This window comes from Bos grunniens, chromosome 13, assembly GCF_055505025.1.
Source record: "Bos grunniens cultivar Pamir isolate PY7600 chromosome 13, Bosgru_T2T1.0, whole genome shotgun sequence".
Lineage (NCBI taxonomy): Eukaryota > Metazoa > Chordata > Mammalia > Artiodactyla > Bovidae > Bos > Bos grunniens.
In genome coordinates, this window is record NC_141177.1 from 15,888,957 (window position 1) to 15,904,193 (window position 15,237).

The window sequence follows — 15,237 nt, forward strand, 5'->3', positions numbered from 1 at the left end:
CCTTACAAACCTCCTGCCTCTATCCTCCCCGACCCGCTCAAACCTTAGTTCGCATCCTGGACCCAAGTGCAAAGGGAAAGATGCGGGGGTCTGCACACACATACAGGTACAACTTCTTTACATTCAAGTCTACCCGCTCAGAGACTCGGACCACGGCACAGGGAGGCATCAGTGAGTTCATTCATTAAGTCAGTATGCACATATTAAGCACCTACTGTATGCCATCGTGGGGTAGAGTGGTGAGATACACCAAGGAGCAAGAGACATGGATTCTGCCTTCGTGCGGCTGAGTTCGGGAAATGAAAGACCGACATCCAATGAGAAGATCCAGCAGCCCTGCAAGACCCTTCACAGACGTCCGTTCCTGGTCAGTCTCCAGGCAGGCCACTCCCACAGGGTGAGGTGTCCCTGAGGCCAGTGGGATGAAGCCCATGGTTTCCCTTCTGGTCCATCTTACCCTTCCCTGTTCACATGGCTCCAAAGCCGAATGTAGAGCCTGCGCAAGCCTGTCCCCAGATCCAGCTTCCCAAGGGTGGACCATGCAGCAAGAAAGTGCACCTCTAGGCTGAAGGGGCGACCACAGGATGGCTGTTTGCAGAACCAATGGAGGAACTTGGCTACACAAGCTGGCTGAGGCCCTCATGATGCAGAGAAAGCCAGGGACAGAGGCCAGGGTCCTGCAAGTGCAGGAGCAGGCCAGCCCTGGCCCCTTGGAGCCCCTCCCATGCCCACCTAGTCTGAAAGTGTGAGTCAGCTGTGTCCGACTCTCTGAGACCCCATGGACAGAGAAGCCTGGTGGGCTACAGTCCATAGGGTCCATGGACTGTAGTCCACCAGGCTTCTCTGTCCATGGGATTCTCCAGGCAAGAATACTGGAGTGCGTAGCCATTCCCTTCTCCAGGGGGGTCTTCCCGACCCAGGGATCTGGTCTCCCTCATTGCACGCAGATACTTTTATCATCTGAGACACCACCTTGTCTGGCTCCCTCAAAACACTAGCCGAAGTGCGCCTCCCCTAATGCCCATGGCGGGGCAGTGTCTCCGCGCCACCACCCACATGCTGGGGCAGGGCCACTGTGGTTTCCTAGCCCATTTGCCTCTGCTGTGGGGGGACAAACTCGAGCGAACTGTGAAGGGTAGAGGGCAGGTCATCCATTCTGCACACTGAATATCCGCTGGGCAACCCCAGAGGGTGCGGGGGAGGGAGATGAGGTCTCCGGAACCTCAATGGGATGGGGGCTGTCTTCATTAGGCGCAGATCCAGGAACCACAGGCCCAGCAGCACCCTTGGCCTGAGTGTGACCAGAGGTCCCTGCGAGGGGGAGGCTGAGGTCTCCACCCAACTTCCTGGCAAGAGGTGACATCTCCCACACACTTGCCCAAGATGCTTTCATCACTGCTGGGGGTCAGGGGGACAAGGGGCTTATATATGGTTTACACTCAGGTCCTCTGGAGCTGCCCTGTCCACTAGGGAACCACTGGCCACAGCGAGCTCTTGGGGTTTTTCAAACGTTAACTTGTAAAAATTCAAAATTCACTTCCCTCAGTCACTCTGGCCACATTTTAAGGACTCAAAAGCAAAAGTGTTAGTTGTTCAGTTGTGTCCGACTCTTTTGCAACCCCATGGACTGTAGCCTGCCAGGCTCCTCTGTCCATGGAATTCTCCAGGCAAGAGTACTGGAGTGGGTTGCCATTTCCTACTCCAGGGGATCTTCCCAACCTAAGGATCGAACCCAGGTCTCCCGCATTGCAGGCAGATTCTTTACCATTTGAGCCACCAGGGAAGCCCCCAACAACTACAGGTGGCTACCATATTAGAAGGAAATGGCAAGCCATTCCAGTATTCTTGCCTGGAGAATCCCAGGGACAGAGGAGCCTAGTGGGCTGCCCTCTATGGGGTCGCACAGAGTCGGACATGACTGAGGCAACTTAGCAGCAGCAACCATATTAGAAAGTGCACAAATAGAACATTTCCCATCTTTACAGAAAGTTCTATTGGACATCACTGCTTTGGGGCATTACACATGGAAATTAACTGCATCACCAACTGCTCAGACCCTTCCATGGCTCCCTACGGCCCTGGAAACAAGTGCAAAACCCTGACGATGGTGTAGAAGGTCCGCATGATGTGTGCCCTGTCTGCAGGCCTCCATCTCGCACAGTTCCAGGGGGACCATTCATTCACATTGTGGCCTGTGAGAACGGCACCCTCTTAGGGCAGAGGAGTTCGTTCAGCTGTATACGGCACTCCCAACTTACCCGCCTCTCCAGTCTTTTTCTTAAATTTCAAACACCTTTCACAATAGTCTTTTGTCAGCTACAGAGTCACCAAATCTCCTTTGATTTCTGAGCTTTTGCACTGCCTGTTTCCATTACCTGGACAACTCAGTCACCCATGCGTGCATGCATCCATCCATCTAGCCTCACCCACTCATCCACCCATCCACCATCCATCACCCACCTGCATCCATGCATCCATCCAGCCATCCACCCACCCATCCACCATCCATCCATGCACCCACCGGCATCCATTCATCCATCTATTCATCCACCCATCCACCATCTATCCACCCACCCTCATCCATTCATCCATCCAGTCATCCACCCATCCACCAATCATCCATCCACCCACAGCCATGCATTCCAACACACACACACACACACACACACACACACACCCCTGTCTCACTCCTCATCCTTTACATCTCAGCTAAAACTTCCCAGATGAAGCCACTCCCCCGTTCTGCACACCCACAGCATCTACACATCTCGTATATAGCCTTAGCACAACCATAATTACATAACTATCTGGATAATCATGGTGGGCTCTGGGTCTGTCTGCTGTGACCTGGCACTCACTGCTGAGGTCTGGCACACAGTTAATCCTCAACAAGCCTTCCAGGACCCTGACTTACTTGGTGGCCTCCTAGCTCAGTCTAAGGACACAGCTTATCCATCTTTCAGCACAGCAGACCACCCTGTAGGGCTGTCCCGAATGGCTCACGTCTACAGTATTCAGCGCGGCCCACAGGGTCTTCCTACCAGGATGCACAGTACCGGTCTCAGCCTCAAGGCCATATTGAGAACATTATGGCAAAGCCACTGATCACTGTGGCCCAGCCTATCCACAGGCCACAGGGGTGTCCTGGGCCTGACAGCTGGCCTTTGGAAGAGAAGTGACCACAGTGTCCCTGTGCATCATGGAAGGTTCTGGAAGGTTCTGCTCCCATTAGGCCAGGGTTCAGATCCTTTGGGAGTGGCTGGTGAACTAGGATTCCGGTCCGGGAGACACTCTTTGAGGCAGAAATTAAGCGTCGGCTGCCTAAAGCAGTCTTTGTGTGCAGTAATTATTAGGGTGTTCTCTGTGCGATGTGGGAACCTAAGACATATAATTACTCCAATGTCGGGCAGTTATTTTCAGCCCAAGAGGTGGGACAAGTCATCTCCGTCTCTAAGGAGCCGTCGACAGTCATGACCCAAGGTCCCCCTCTGTTGGTTCTACTTGACTTTAGTTGGGAGCCTGGTTCTGGACACAACCCACTGGAGCAAAAACTCTACCACCCAGGACCTAGCCAGGCTTTCCTGCCTCTGGGGTTCAACAATAAAACGATTCTTCTGGACTTCCCTGGTGGTCCAATGGTTAGGAATCTGCCTGCCAATGCAGGGGACGTGGTTTGAGTCTCTGGTCTGGGAAAATTCCACTGCCGCAGGGCAACTAAGCTCATGTGCCACCACTACTGAGTCCACAAGTCTAGAGCCCGTGCTCTGCAACGAGAAGCCACCGCAATGAGAAGCCCGCACGCCGCAACTAGAGGGAAGCCCCTGCTCATCGCAGCCAGAGAAAGCCCTCTCGCAGCAATGAAGACCCAGTGCAGCCAAAAATAAATAAAAAAATTTTAATGTTAAAAAATGATTCCTCTACTCCTCTACCAACACTGTCTTTTTACTGAGCCCCTCCTATGCACCTGGGTCGATGCGGAACTGCTTTGTTTCGTGGGTTCATGTCTAATCACTCCTCCTATGGAGAAAAGGAAAGTACAGCTCACCGCCACATGAGACCAAGTAGAGGAAGTCAGACTCTCTGATTTCTAAGCCCAGACTCTTGACCACAAGTCTGCTCTTTTCTGCCCCCGGGGCCAGGCATGGCGACCAGCAGTGCTGGAGTATTCAGAGCTGGGCTAAACGCTGGTGTGGGGAGGAGGATGATGGGAGCGTGGACACAGTGACCTCTGCTCTGTGAGCGTCAGAGGCCCTTGAGTCCCAGGCCAAGCCTCTTCTTGCAGACAGAGGGGCTCAGAGATCTACAGCCAGGACAGCAGAAATACCGCAGGCCCCAGGGGGCATGGAGAGACATCTCAAGGGACAAGTTAAACTCAAAGTTGCTTCCTCTCACTCCCTACTTAAAACTCTCCTGGCTCCACATTGCTCTTAGACTAGAGTTCAGGGCTTCCCTGGGGGCTCCGTGGTAAAGAATCTGTCTGCCAATGCAAGGGACGCAGTTTCGACTCCTGGTCCAGGAAGATCCCACATGCCATGGAGCAACTGAGCCCGTGCACCACAACTGCTGAGCCTGTGCTCCAGAGCCCAGGAACTGCAACTACCGAGCCCACGCACCGCAACTACTGAAGCCGGTGTGCCCTAGAGCTTGTGTTCCTCAACAGGAGAAGCCACGGCGATGAGAAGCCCGCACACCGAAACCAGACGGTAGGCCCTGCTCACCACAACGCAGCAACAGAGGCCCAGCACAGCCTAAATAAATAAAATCATACATAAAAGAGTCGCATTCAGAATTCATCCTTGGCCTTCACTGGGTCAGCAAACTATGGCCATAGGCTGTATGTGGCAGGCAGCCTGTTCCGATAAATGAAAATTTCTTGGAACACATCTGCACTCACTCATTTACATATTGCCTGTGACTGCTTTTACCCTACAACACCAGAGTTGATTAGTTACAGCAGAGACATATGGCCCAGACAACCTAAAATATTTACTTTTAATATCTGGCTTTTTACAGAAAAGACTTGCTGACCCTGGTCTTCACAGTCCTGCATGGTGTGGTCTTGCCTACAGGGCTACCATCTTGCTATTTTCATCAGAGTCTATGGGAATGGCTTGCTCTGAAGTTGTGCAGTGTGCAGCCTGCTCAACTGGACCTAGCCATCCTATATCCCTAGCTCTCGAGGCTCTTCTCTTGCTTTCTGAACACCTTGCACAATAGAGGTAGCTGGCTTAGGGGGATCTGAGGGGTTGGTCGGGGCTCAGAAAAGACAAAGGCAAGAAGGGCACGTGCTCCTCTCCAGGTGGACGCGCCCACCACTTCCTGGTCGCCCACCCCCTGGTCTGCTCCCTGCCTCCCCAGCCCCAACAAACACCAGGCTTGCTCATCAGTTTGTCCACATGACCCAAGAGTCCCCATGCATTTGTTCAGCTGTGACTTTAGGCAAGTTATTCCTCTTCTCTGGGCATCAATGTTCTCATCTGTAAAATGGGGATCACAATAGCATCTCCTTTGTGGGGATGCCATGAGGGTTAAGCAAGAACCCCTGAAAGCTACTACTATCATTTATATTAAAAACAACATCAACCACTGAGCTCCTGCTTGGTCCTACTCTGTGCTGGGTGCTAGAAATGTAAACGTGAATATCTTGCATTTCTCAAGAGCCCCTGACCTGGTCTTAAAAGACAAGGACCATCTCTCTCCAGGGGGCTCTGAGCATCTGCTGGTTTAAGGATCACAAGTAAGGCCACAGCCAATGTCCCCACCATCCCCTCCATACAGGCGAGACCCCACTGAGATGGTAAAGAGGTGGCTCCCGCCCTCCCCTCGTGTATTCCTGCGCCTGGCACCAGCCCCGTTGCTCCGCCCACACCTCCCTGGCAATCTGGCTGGAATCTGGGCCAAGCAGGGCCATCTGCTCCCCTCTGTCTCCAGCTGTAGCGAGCAAGCTGAACCGGCCCATCTCGGCAGGAAGCTGGTGGTGGCTGCCTTTGTAGGGAGAAATCACTGCTGACAAGCTTGTGTTTTCTTTGCTACCTGACCCACTCCACCCCATCGAGCAGACTGCCCGACCTCGGGCTGGTCAGCAACCACAGGTGTGGCTCCTGTCTTGGGCAGTGGGGCACAGCAAGGCAAGAGGTATCTGCCCACTGGATGGATGGACCTTGGACAATCTACATCTGCCGGGGGTGCCCTGGGGCTGAGCTGCTGCCGCCTGGCCACATGACTTCCATCCACAATCATGTTCATGGGACACCCACTCACCAGGCCCTCCTCCCTTTCCATCTCGCTTCCTTTCCTGCCCAGCACTCAGCAACGAAGCCTCATCCTCCCACTGCCTCCTAGGCGCTGCATGATCTAGTTTCTGCCCCTTTCCACCCCCACTTTATCCCACCCGCACCTCCTCCCTGAATCCCTCACCAATTCAGTCACACTGGCTTCTTCCATTTCTTAAAGCAAGACAAAAAGTGAGCTCCTCAAGGCCTTTACACAGAGCTTTCTGCACCTGGAACCCTCTTTCTTCCATGACTTGAGCCAGCAAGCTCCTCTTCATCCTTCCAATTCTAGCTGAAATGTCACCTCCTCCATGAGGCCTTCCAAGATCACCCCAATCTCAGTCAAGTTGCCTGAATGATTCTCTCCCACAGTATCCTGGACGTTTGCATTTCTGCTTTGCAGTAGTGCCTACTGCAACCCATACTTACAGGGTCATTAGTGAGCATATATTAATTATATAGTTATATGTTTAGTTTTTTTAGACTCCATGAGGGCAGGGATCCCCCACTGACTGGTGTTCCCAGTGTCCAGAATGGAGCCTGGCTCAGAGCGGGGGCTCAAGAAATATCCATTGTAGTGAGAACACCTGAAATCTACTGTCTTAGTAAATTTCTAGTACTGAGGACAGCATCCTTATTAGCTATAATCATCACGCTGCACACTGGCGCTCTGGATGTAGTCATCCTACATAATGGCAACTGTGTACCGTCTGGCCAATATCTCCAAAAAAATGTAACCTACACGAGGAAACTGGAGAAGGAAGTGGCCATCCACTCCAGTATTCTTGCCGGGAGAATTCCATGGACGGAGGAGCCTGGCAGGCTACAGTCCTTGGGGTCGCAAGAGCTGGACATGAGTTGGTGACTAAAGAGAGCGAGAGACTGAGGAGATGGATGTGTTAATTAGCTTAACTGTACTGACCGTTTTTCTCTATATATATAAAGGTAGATAGATAAACGTCATGTTGTACACTGTAAATATGTACAATTTTTATCAAAATTTTAAACAACCTATCGTATGAGGGAGCAAAGGTAGGAAGGAACAAGAGGAGAGAGGATGGCTCTGGGGGTCCATGGAGCTCCTTGTTCCAACTCCTCATTCCAGGGGCCATGGGACTGTGGGACATGGTCTCCCGCTGGGGACATATGCATAGTCCCGCAAACACAACACAAAGAGTGTGACTCAAGGACTGAAAAGCAACAAGCATGGATTTTGCACAGACGTGCAACAGCAGATACCCCTCCTTGAGCCTCCAGTGGCGGTGCAGCAGACCTGGCAGTTGAGCAGCAGCCCACTCCCAGGCCAGGTACCAGACGCCCATCATGACCCTTCTGCCCCGGATCTCAGTCCTCATTCTTAGTCTGCCCTACACATTTGGTGTTCTTTCTATAATTCAGCATTGACTGTGTTACAGGCACTATCTTAGGAGCTTTATGTCTATCAAATTCATTAGTCCTCCATTTACATCTATCAACCCCATAAATCCACTTATGAGGACCAATGACCTGCTATTATCAATTAACTGCCTGCCATTATCATCCCAGTTTACAGGTGGGAAAACCGAGGCTCGGGCTTGAGCTCGTGAAAATGACTTGCCCAAGGGCACGTGTCTAGGAATGGCAGAGCTGGGATTTTAACTCCCAGATTCTGACTGTCTCCAAAGGCTGCTTAACCATTTTGCTAAAATCATGCCAAACAAGGACCTGGGGAAGGGAAGGTGGGCAGCCAAGAAATGTGTCAGATGGATGCAGATATGAGTGTGAAGAGAGCCACAGAGCTGACAGAAAGCTAGAGGAAAGGTCAAGATTGTTACCAACAGTTCAGCATCCAGTACATGATAACAAGAGGATGATCACTAACGGTCATCCCCAAACCTTCTCTTTAGAGCAGTTTGCAGGTGAGGACTGTGGGGCAGGAGGTTAACACTTAGCCCGAGGTCCCATGGCAGAGGAGTGGGGACTTCGGGGAGGACCCTGAGCGCCACCACTTCCTCTGTTGGTCTTCCTCCTGCATCTCCATTCCTGGCAGACCCTACCCCTCCCTTGATGCGCCCCACCCCAAGCATCCTCAGGGCCTGCCTCCAGCTGCTGCACCCCACCCACTAGGCTGCACCTCCTCCATGGAAAATCATGCCCCCACTGGTCACACTTCCTTTCCTTCCTCATGTCCCAGGTCTGCTTTGCTCAGTCTCATGGGATCCAGCACCTGCAGTCTGGTCAAACCAGATCCTTGGGCCCCCCTTCCCCCTCTGCGTCCCACCCCCCAGGGTGCTGGCAGGGCTGCAGGGGGCCCAGCGTGCTGCTCTGACCCTGATTGAAGGGCCAGCACTCTCAGGAAGCAGTCTCTTTCCTCTCCTCCCAAGTCAAGGTTGTCCTGGGTCCTCAGCGCACTGTGCTTCCCCAGTCACTCCACTGAGCAACTTCAACCTTTCCACCCACCACTGCTCCTCCTTGGAGCAGAAAGAGCCAGAAATAGCTGCTTCCAGGGGAGCCCAGCCGCCTTGGGCCGGGGGTGGAGTCAAGTCTAATGGTGGCTTCTGCAGGGGCTGGTGCCTCCCATCCCAGTGGCAGGAAGTTCACCCCAGGATCCCAGGCCATGACTCAGCCAAGGTGAAGGATGGGCAAGGAAGACCTGGGTTTCCTTCAAAGTCACAGTCCCAGGCCCAGGGCCCAGGAGCCAGCCCTTGTTCTTCCCCGGGAAGCCCCCCTCCAGGGCCCATGTGAGGAGAGGAGAAGGCCGGACAATAACCAGTGTTGGTGAGGATGTGAGGAAGTGGAACCCTCATACACTGCTGGTGGGAATGTAAAACGAGGCAGCTGCTGTGGGAAAACTGGCAGTTTCTCCAAATATAAATAAAGGTTTACCATATAACCCAGCGATTCCACTCTTAGCTATAGACCCAAGAGGAACGAACATATATGTCCACACAAAAACTAGTATCTCGATGTTTATTTACATTATTTACAATAGCCCCAAAGTGGAAACAAGCCAAATGTTCATCAGTGGAGAAATGGATAAAATGTGGTATACTCATACCATGGAATATTATGTAGCCACAAAGAGGAATGAAGTGCTGACACGGGCTACACCACGGATGTTTCTTGAAAACATCATGCTAAGTGAAAGAGGCCAGTAAAGAAAGATCACATATTGTGTGATTCCATTTATAGGAAGTGTCCAGAATAGGTAAACCCATAAAGACAGAAAGTAGATTAGTGGTTGTTAGGAGCTAAAGGGAGCAGGGAATGAGGAATGACTGCTTATGAGTACAGGGTGTCCTTTTGATGAAACTTCTCTGGAACTATTAATAGATAGTGGTAATTGTTATACAACCTTGAATGTTATACAACCTTGAATGTGAGTGCAATAAAGACCACAAACTGCACACTTTAAAGAGAGAATTTTGTAGCATGTGAATGCTACCTCGATTTTCTGTTTAATTTTTTTTTTTTTTTGGGCTGTGCTGGGTCTTCACTGCAGCTCTTGAGCTTAGCTGCCTTGTGACATGTGAGATCTTAGTCCTCCCACCAGGAATCAAATCTCTGTGCCCTGCATTGCAAGGCGGATTCTTAAACACTGGACTACCAGGGAAGTCTCAATATCTCCATTTTAAAAGGAGAGCAAAGGGGTCTATGCTGGCCTGGAGCATCACACTATAAACTCATTTCCCTACCAGCCTGGGAGTTCTGAGAGGTCAGTACAGCATCTGTCCAGTTCACTGCTGTACCCACGTGCTGAGGACAGTACACAGTAGATATTCAATCCTTACTTAATGGAAAGGAGAGGAAGGAGGAGGCCACTGGCCACTTGGACCCTAAGTGATCTGGTTCCTGCCCACCTTTCTTGGAATCATCCATCCCTGCCACCATGGACCCTTCAGGACCACCCAGGCACCACTCTGTCCCTCTCTTGCATCTGTGGGCCTTCTCATGTGCTATTCCCTCTTTCTCTGCCTTCACTTTACCTGGTTAATTCTTCCTTTTTATTATTTATTTATTTGGCTGCATCGCATGGGATCTTTGATCTTCATAGCAGTGTGTGGGATCATTATAGTTGCATGCAGACTTTCAGCTGTGGCATGTGGGGTGGGGGGTGGGCATGGATCCATGACCAGGGATTGAACCTGGGTCCCCTGCACTGGGAGCACAGAGTCATAGCCACCGGACCACCAGAGTTAAACCTTAACCAGGCGTCTGTGTAAATGTCTCAGCTTACACGTTGCTTCCTCCATGAAGTCACCCCAGGCTGGGCCAGATACCCTTCTCAGGTGTTTTCTCAGGTCCCTCCACAAGAACCCTTAACACCATAATGTAGTTGTATATGAATCTGTGTCTTTTCTAGACTATCAACTCTGGAGGAACGGAGAAGTAGGAACCACAAACTTTCTAGCCACCGTGACATAGGTTCCTGGTCAGTATGTGATGGTCACAGGAGTCAGGGGAGCCTGCCTGGCATCTAACCAAGCCTCAGAACTGGCCAGAGCATCTCTCTTGGGTTATTTCATGCTTTGTCCTCCAATCAATGCTCCCAGGCTGGCCCAGAGACCTTTCTGCCTCAAAATTTTCATCCCTTGGCCTAAACAAAGAAGCCTGTTTCTCTCTTAGCATCTCTGTTACCCGAATGATCATGAGGACAAGAGTGCCAAGAATGCACTGACAGGAAGCTCTAATTTTCTCCCTTCTAGAAACCCTAAGCCCAGGGCACATGGCTGAGCTGGGCAGTTGTTGACCAAGACTCATGTCAACTATCCAAATGCATTTGGAAATATGTAACTTGTATCTAGCATTAGGAGGGTGCCAGGAAAATTATTTCAGACCCTTCAGACTATAAGATCCTTGTGGGAAAATCTTGCCTGACTTTTTATCTGCAATATCCAGCACCTAGAGTAAAAGGTCAATAAATATTCATTGAGAGAATGAACAAATAAAAGTTCTGGTCTTCTTCTAAAGAAAATAAAACTAAAGTGACCAGGGAAATTTAACAAAATAAGAACAAGATCTATGTGAGGAAAACTACAAAACTCAGATGAAATCAAAGAAAATTCAATAAAAGGAGAGATATTCTATTTTCATGGATAGGGAGACCTCATACTATCAACAAGTCAGTTCTTCCCAGTTTGAGCTATAGAATCAATACAATCCCAATCAAAAATACAGCAAATCACTTTATGAACACTTTATGATTCTAATGTTTATATGGAGAGGCCAAAGACCCAGAATAGTAAACACAGTATCAAGAGGAAAGGGACATATGTATACCTATGGCTGATTCATGTTAATTTATGACAGAAACCAACATAATATTGTAAAGCAATTATCCTCCAATTAAAAATAAATAAACTTTTTAAAAACTTAAAAAAAGATACTTGAGGAGTGAAATGAAGTTGGAGGACTGATACTAACGGACTTCAAGACTTAGTATAAAGCTATAGTAATCAAAGCGGTATGGTATTGGTGAAATAATAAACAAATAGATCAATGGGACAGTATATAAGCTCAGAAATAGACCCTCATACATATAAACAACTGTTATCCATTGGTGGTGGGAATGCAAAATAATATAGCTACTTTCAGAGGTTTCTTATAAAACTAAACATACTCTTAATGTACAACCCAACAATCTCACTCCTTGGTATCTACCCAAAGGAGTTGAAAACTATATCCACACAGAAACCTGAATACAGACACTTATAGAAGCTTTATTCATCATCACCGAAACTGGGAAGTAACCAAGATGTCCCTCCATAGGTAAGTGGTAAACTGTGAGACATGCAGACAATGGAATATTATGCAGTGCTAAAAAGAAATAAGCTATCAAGTTTAAATGCATATTACTAAGTGAAAGCGAAAGGCTACATACTATATGATTCTAACTATATGACATTCTGGAAAAAAAAAATTGGAGATAGTAAAATGATGGGTTGTTAGTTACCAGGAGTTGGGGAGGAGGAAGGCTTGAAGAGGCAGAGCACAGAGGATTTGGGGCGGGGCACTGAAAATACTCCAAATGATACCTTAAGGATGGATACGTGTCATTATATACATTTGTCCAAACCCATAGAAGGTACAACACAAGAGAGAACCCTAATGGAAACTATGGTCTTTGGATGAATATGACGTTATTAGTGTAAGATCCTCAATGGTAACACATGTACCACTGTGGTACCTGTTGTTGATAATAACATGTGGGGCCCGAGGTGGAGGGGCGGGTATGGAAAATCTCTGTACCTTCCCTCCGTTTTGCTGTGAAACTACAACTGTTGGAAAAGAATAAAGACGACGTGAATAAGCAAACAAATAAAAAGAAACCAGGGAAGCCGATGTACAAAATAAGCTACAGCTAATCCTCTGGAAAAATGCATAGTCTTTCTGAAGTGTGGGGGCGGGAGAGGAATCACTTCATTATGCAGGAGCAGATATTTATGTACTAGATTTCCTGCAAGGCAGGGAGAACTAACTCATCCGATGTGGAGAGGACGTGGGTCTGCAAGGTCTCTCCACCAAAGCCGCAGAGACCTTGCCTGTGTGCGCATTCCTCTCCCTCCCTTCTCGGTCAGCTCCCTGTTACAGGCATCTTGCCACGCCCCTCCCCACCCACACACCTGCCGTACTTGATCTCCGGGACTCAAGGCAAGGACACTGTTGGTCCAGAAGCACGACTCTGAACATCCCCATTGCATTCACGAACACATCAGACTTCAGCTGTACCAGGTCCCCGTTCTTCACTAATTTTGCTTCCAGAATTCTCGAAGCACCTCCCTCTGCAGACCCAAGAATCTGATCTCCCTCCCTTCTGCCCCGCAGAGCCCTGCCGCCCAGGAACTCTCCAAGGTATTCGCTTTGCTCCCAATTCCCCTCTCTCCCCAGACGCCCTGCGCCGCTGCCTCTTCTTGAATCCCTGTTGATCTCCCAACTCCATCTCTCTCACCTCACTTCTCTTTCCTCAGTTTTTTTAAATGGCCCAATTATTTCATATCTCCAGGCAAGCAATAGATAAAAATATTTCCAGTCCTCCAGGTGGGAGCTGCATACACATAAACACTAAAATGGGTTCACAGCCATCATAATACAAACATTTATTGAACATTTTTCACGTGTGAGGCACTATGCAGAGTCATTAAATGTCTCACCCCAGTTCATTTCCACAACAACCCAATAACTTAGGTGCTATTATCAGCTGATTCAAAAGAAAACTGATTTGCCCAAGCTTACTTAGCTAATTAAGTGTGTGTGTATGCTAAGTCGCTTCAGTCATGTCAGACTCTTTGCTACCCGTAGGGACCGTAGTCCACCAGGCTCCTCTGTCCATGGGATTCTCTAGGCAAGAATACTGGAGCAGGTTGCCATTTCCTCCTCCAGGGCATCTTCCTGATCCAGGGATAGAACCCGAATTTCCTGTAGCTGCTGCACTGCAGGCAGATCCTTTACCACTGAGCCACCAGGGAACTCAATTCTGGTCTGGGCAGTTCCAGGTACAACTGGTGGGTCTGGCATAACTAGTAATAAAAGATCCTCACCCAAATATAACCAAAACCAAAATCCAGTCCTATCAATATTTAGGTAGAGAAAACAAATTGCCTATGAAGGGGGAAATTCCCCCAGCTCCTGCCTGTCCACTTTGAACCTTCCAGCTGGTTTCCTCTTGCTGTCCATACCACCCACTACGCTTGTCTGACCAGCTCCTACATTTTCTCTTAAAGATGCTGGGTCTTGCTTTCTTCCCTCAACACAGAGTTACACAGGACGGGAACAAATCCCAGTCTGGGCTTCCTTCTGCCTGTCTGGCCAAGGAAATTATACAAGAGTTTTGAACATTTTAAAGGTAACCACCAGAGAAATTAACATCAGGATTTATATATTTCAGATCAGTGGAAAAGATAAATGCAAAAAAACATGGTATTCATGAAAGTCACAAAATGAAAGAAATAACATAGGAACATAAATGCCACAAAGCCTGAAATAAGATGACCAAAATGTAAACATCTTACAACAATAAACAAAATCATTTATTCTCCCTATAAAGCCGTGAAGATGTCATTGCCAAAAAGAAAAACGTTTGATTATGTGCTGTTAACCAGAGATACAGCTCAACAAAATAACAGTCTGAAAATAAAGGGATGCTCAAATATAAAACCAGCAAACGCAAACACAAGGAGAGCAGGGGTAGTGACACCACTGGGATGCAGAATAGAATTCAGGGCAAGAGGAGGAGGCAATCAACTTCAGGATGATTATTTTAAAAATACTTCAAAAGGAAATCATAAACAGAAAACAGATCAGTGGTTGTCTGGGGCTAGCGGTGACGGGGGGAAAGGGAAGTTGTTATCAGTTAGGAAAACTTTTGACATCATAATCGGTAAAGCAAAATTCAGTGCAACACAAATTGTCAGTAAAGAAGTCAAAACCACAATTTTTGCTAGGAATCTTCAGTACATACACACCCTGAAGAAACGATCAGGCAGGAGGTGAGGGGCAAAGACGTATTGACAAAGATGTTTACAACAGCCTTGTTTATATACACTGCTAAAAATTGAGAAATATTGGAAGCAACCCAAATGTCTAAACAATTTGAGATAGCTTAGATAAAATATGGAACATCCATATAATGGAATATTCCACAGCTGGTATCTTAGAGGAATTTTTAATGACATAGGAAAATGCTTGATATATAACACAGAATGGAAAAACAAAAAACCAAAACTATACATTCAATGCAATCTCAACTGGAAAGGAAAAACCGCATTGTGTCCACACAGAAACACACGTCTCATTGGAAATAAAAATTAAGATTTTAACTGTGGCTATCAGTGACTCTTATTTTATGGTTGCCAGAATTTTCCAAACATTTAAAACTATGTATAGATTACCTTTATAATCAGGATTTTCTGTTTTCACTATAAAACAAAATCCACACACAGAATGGTAGCCAAATGGTAAGAAATATATTCCTGCTAAGAGTTTTTAG

The 15,237-nt window shown here is 48.3% G+C and overlaps 1 protein-coding gene across 3 annotated transcripts in view; it reads right to left on the bottom strand.

Moving 5' to 3' along the window:
* The window catches only part of PPP1R16B (protein phosphatase 1 regulatory subunit 16B), a 108,108-nt gene that overhangs the window by 24,328 nt on the left and 68,543 nt on the right, over window positions 1-15,237 (bottom strand). The window lies entirely within an intron of this gene.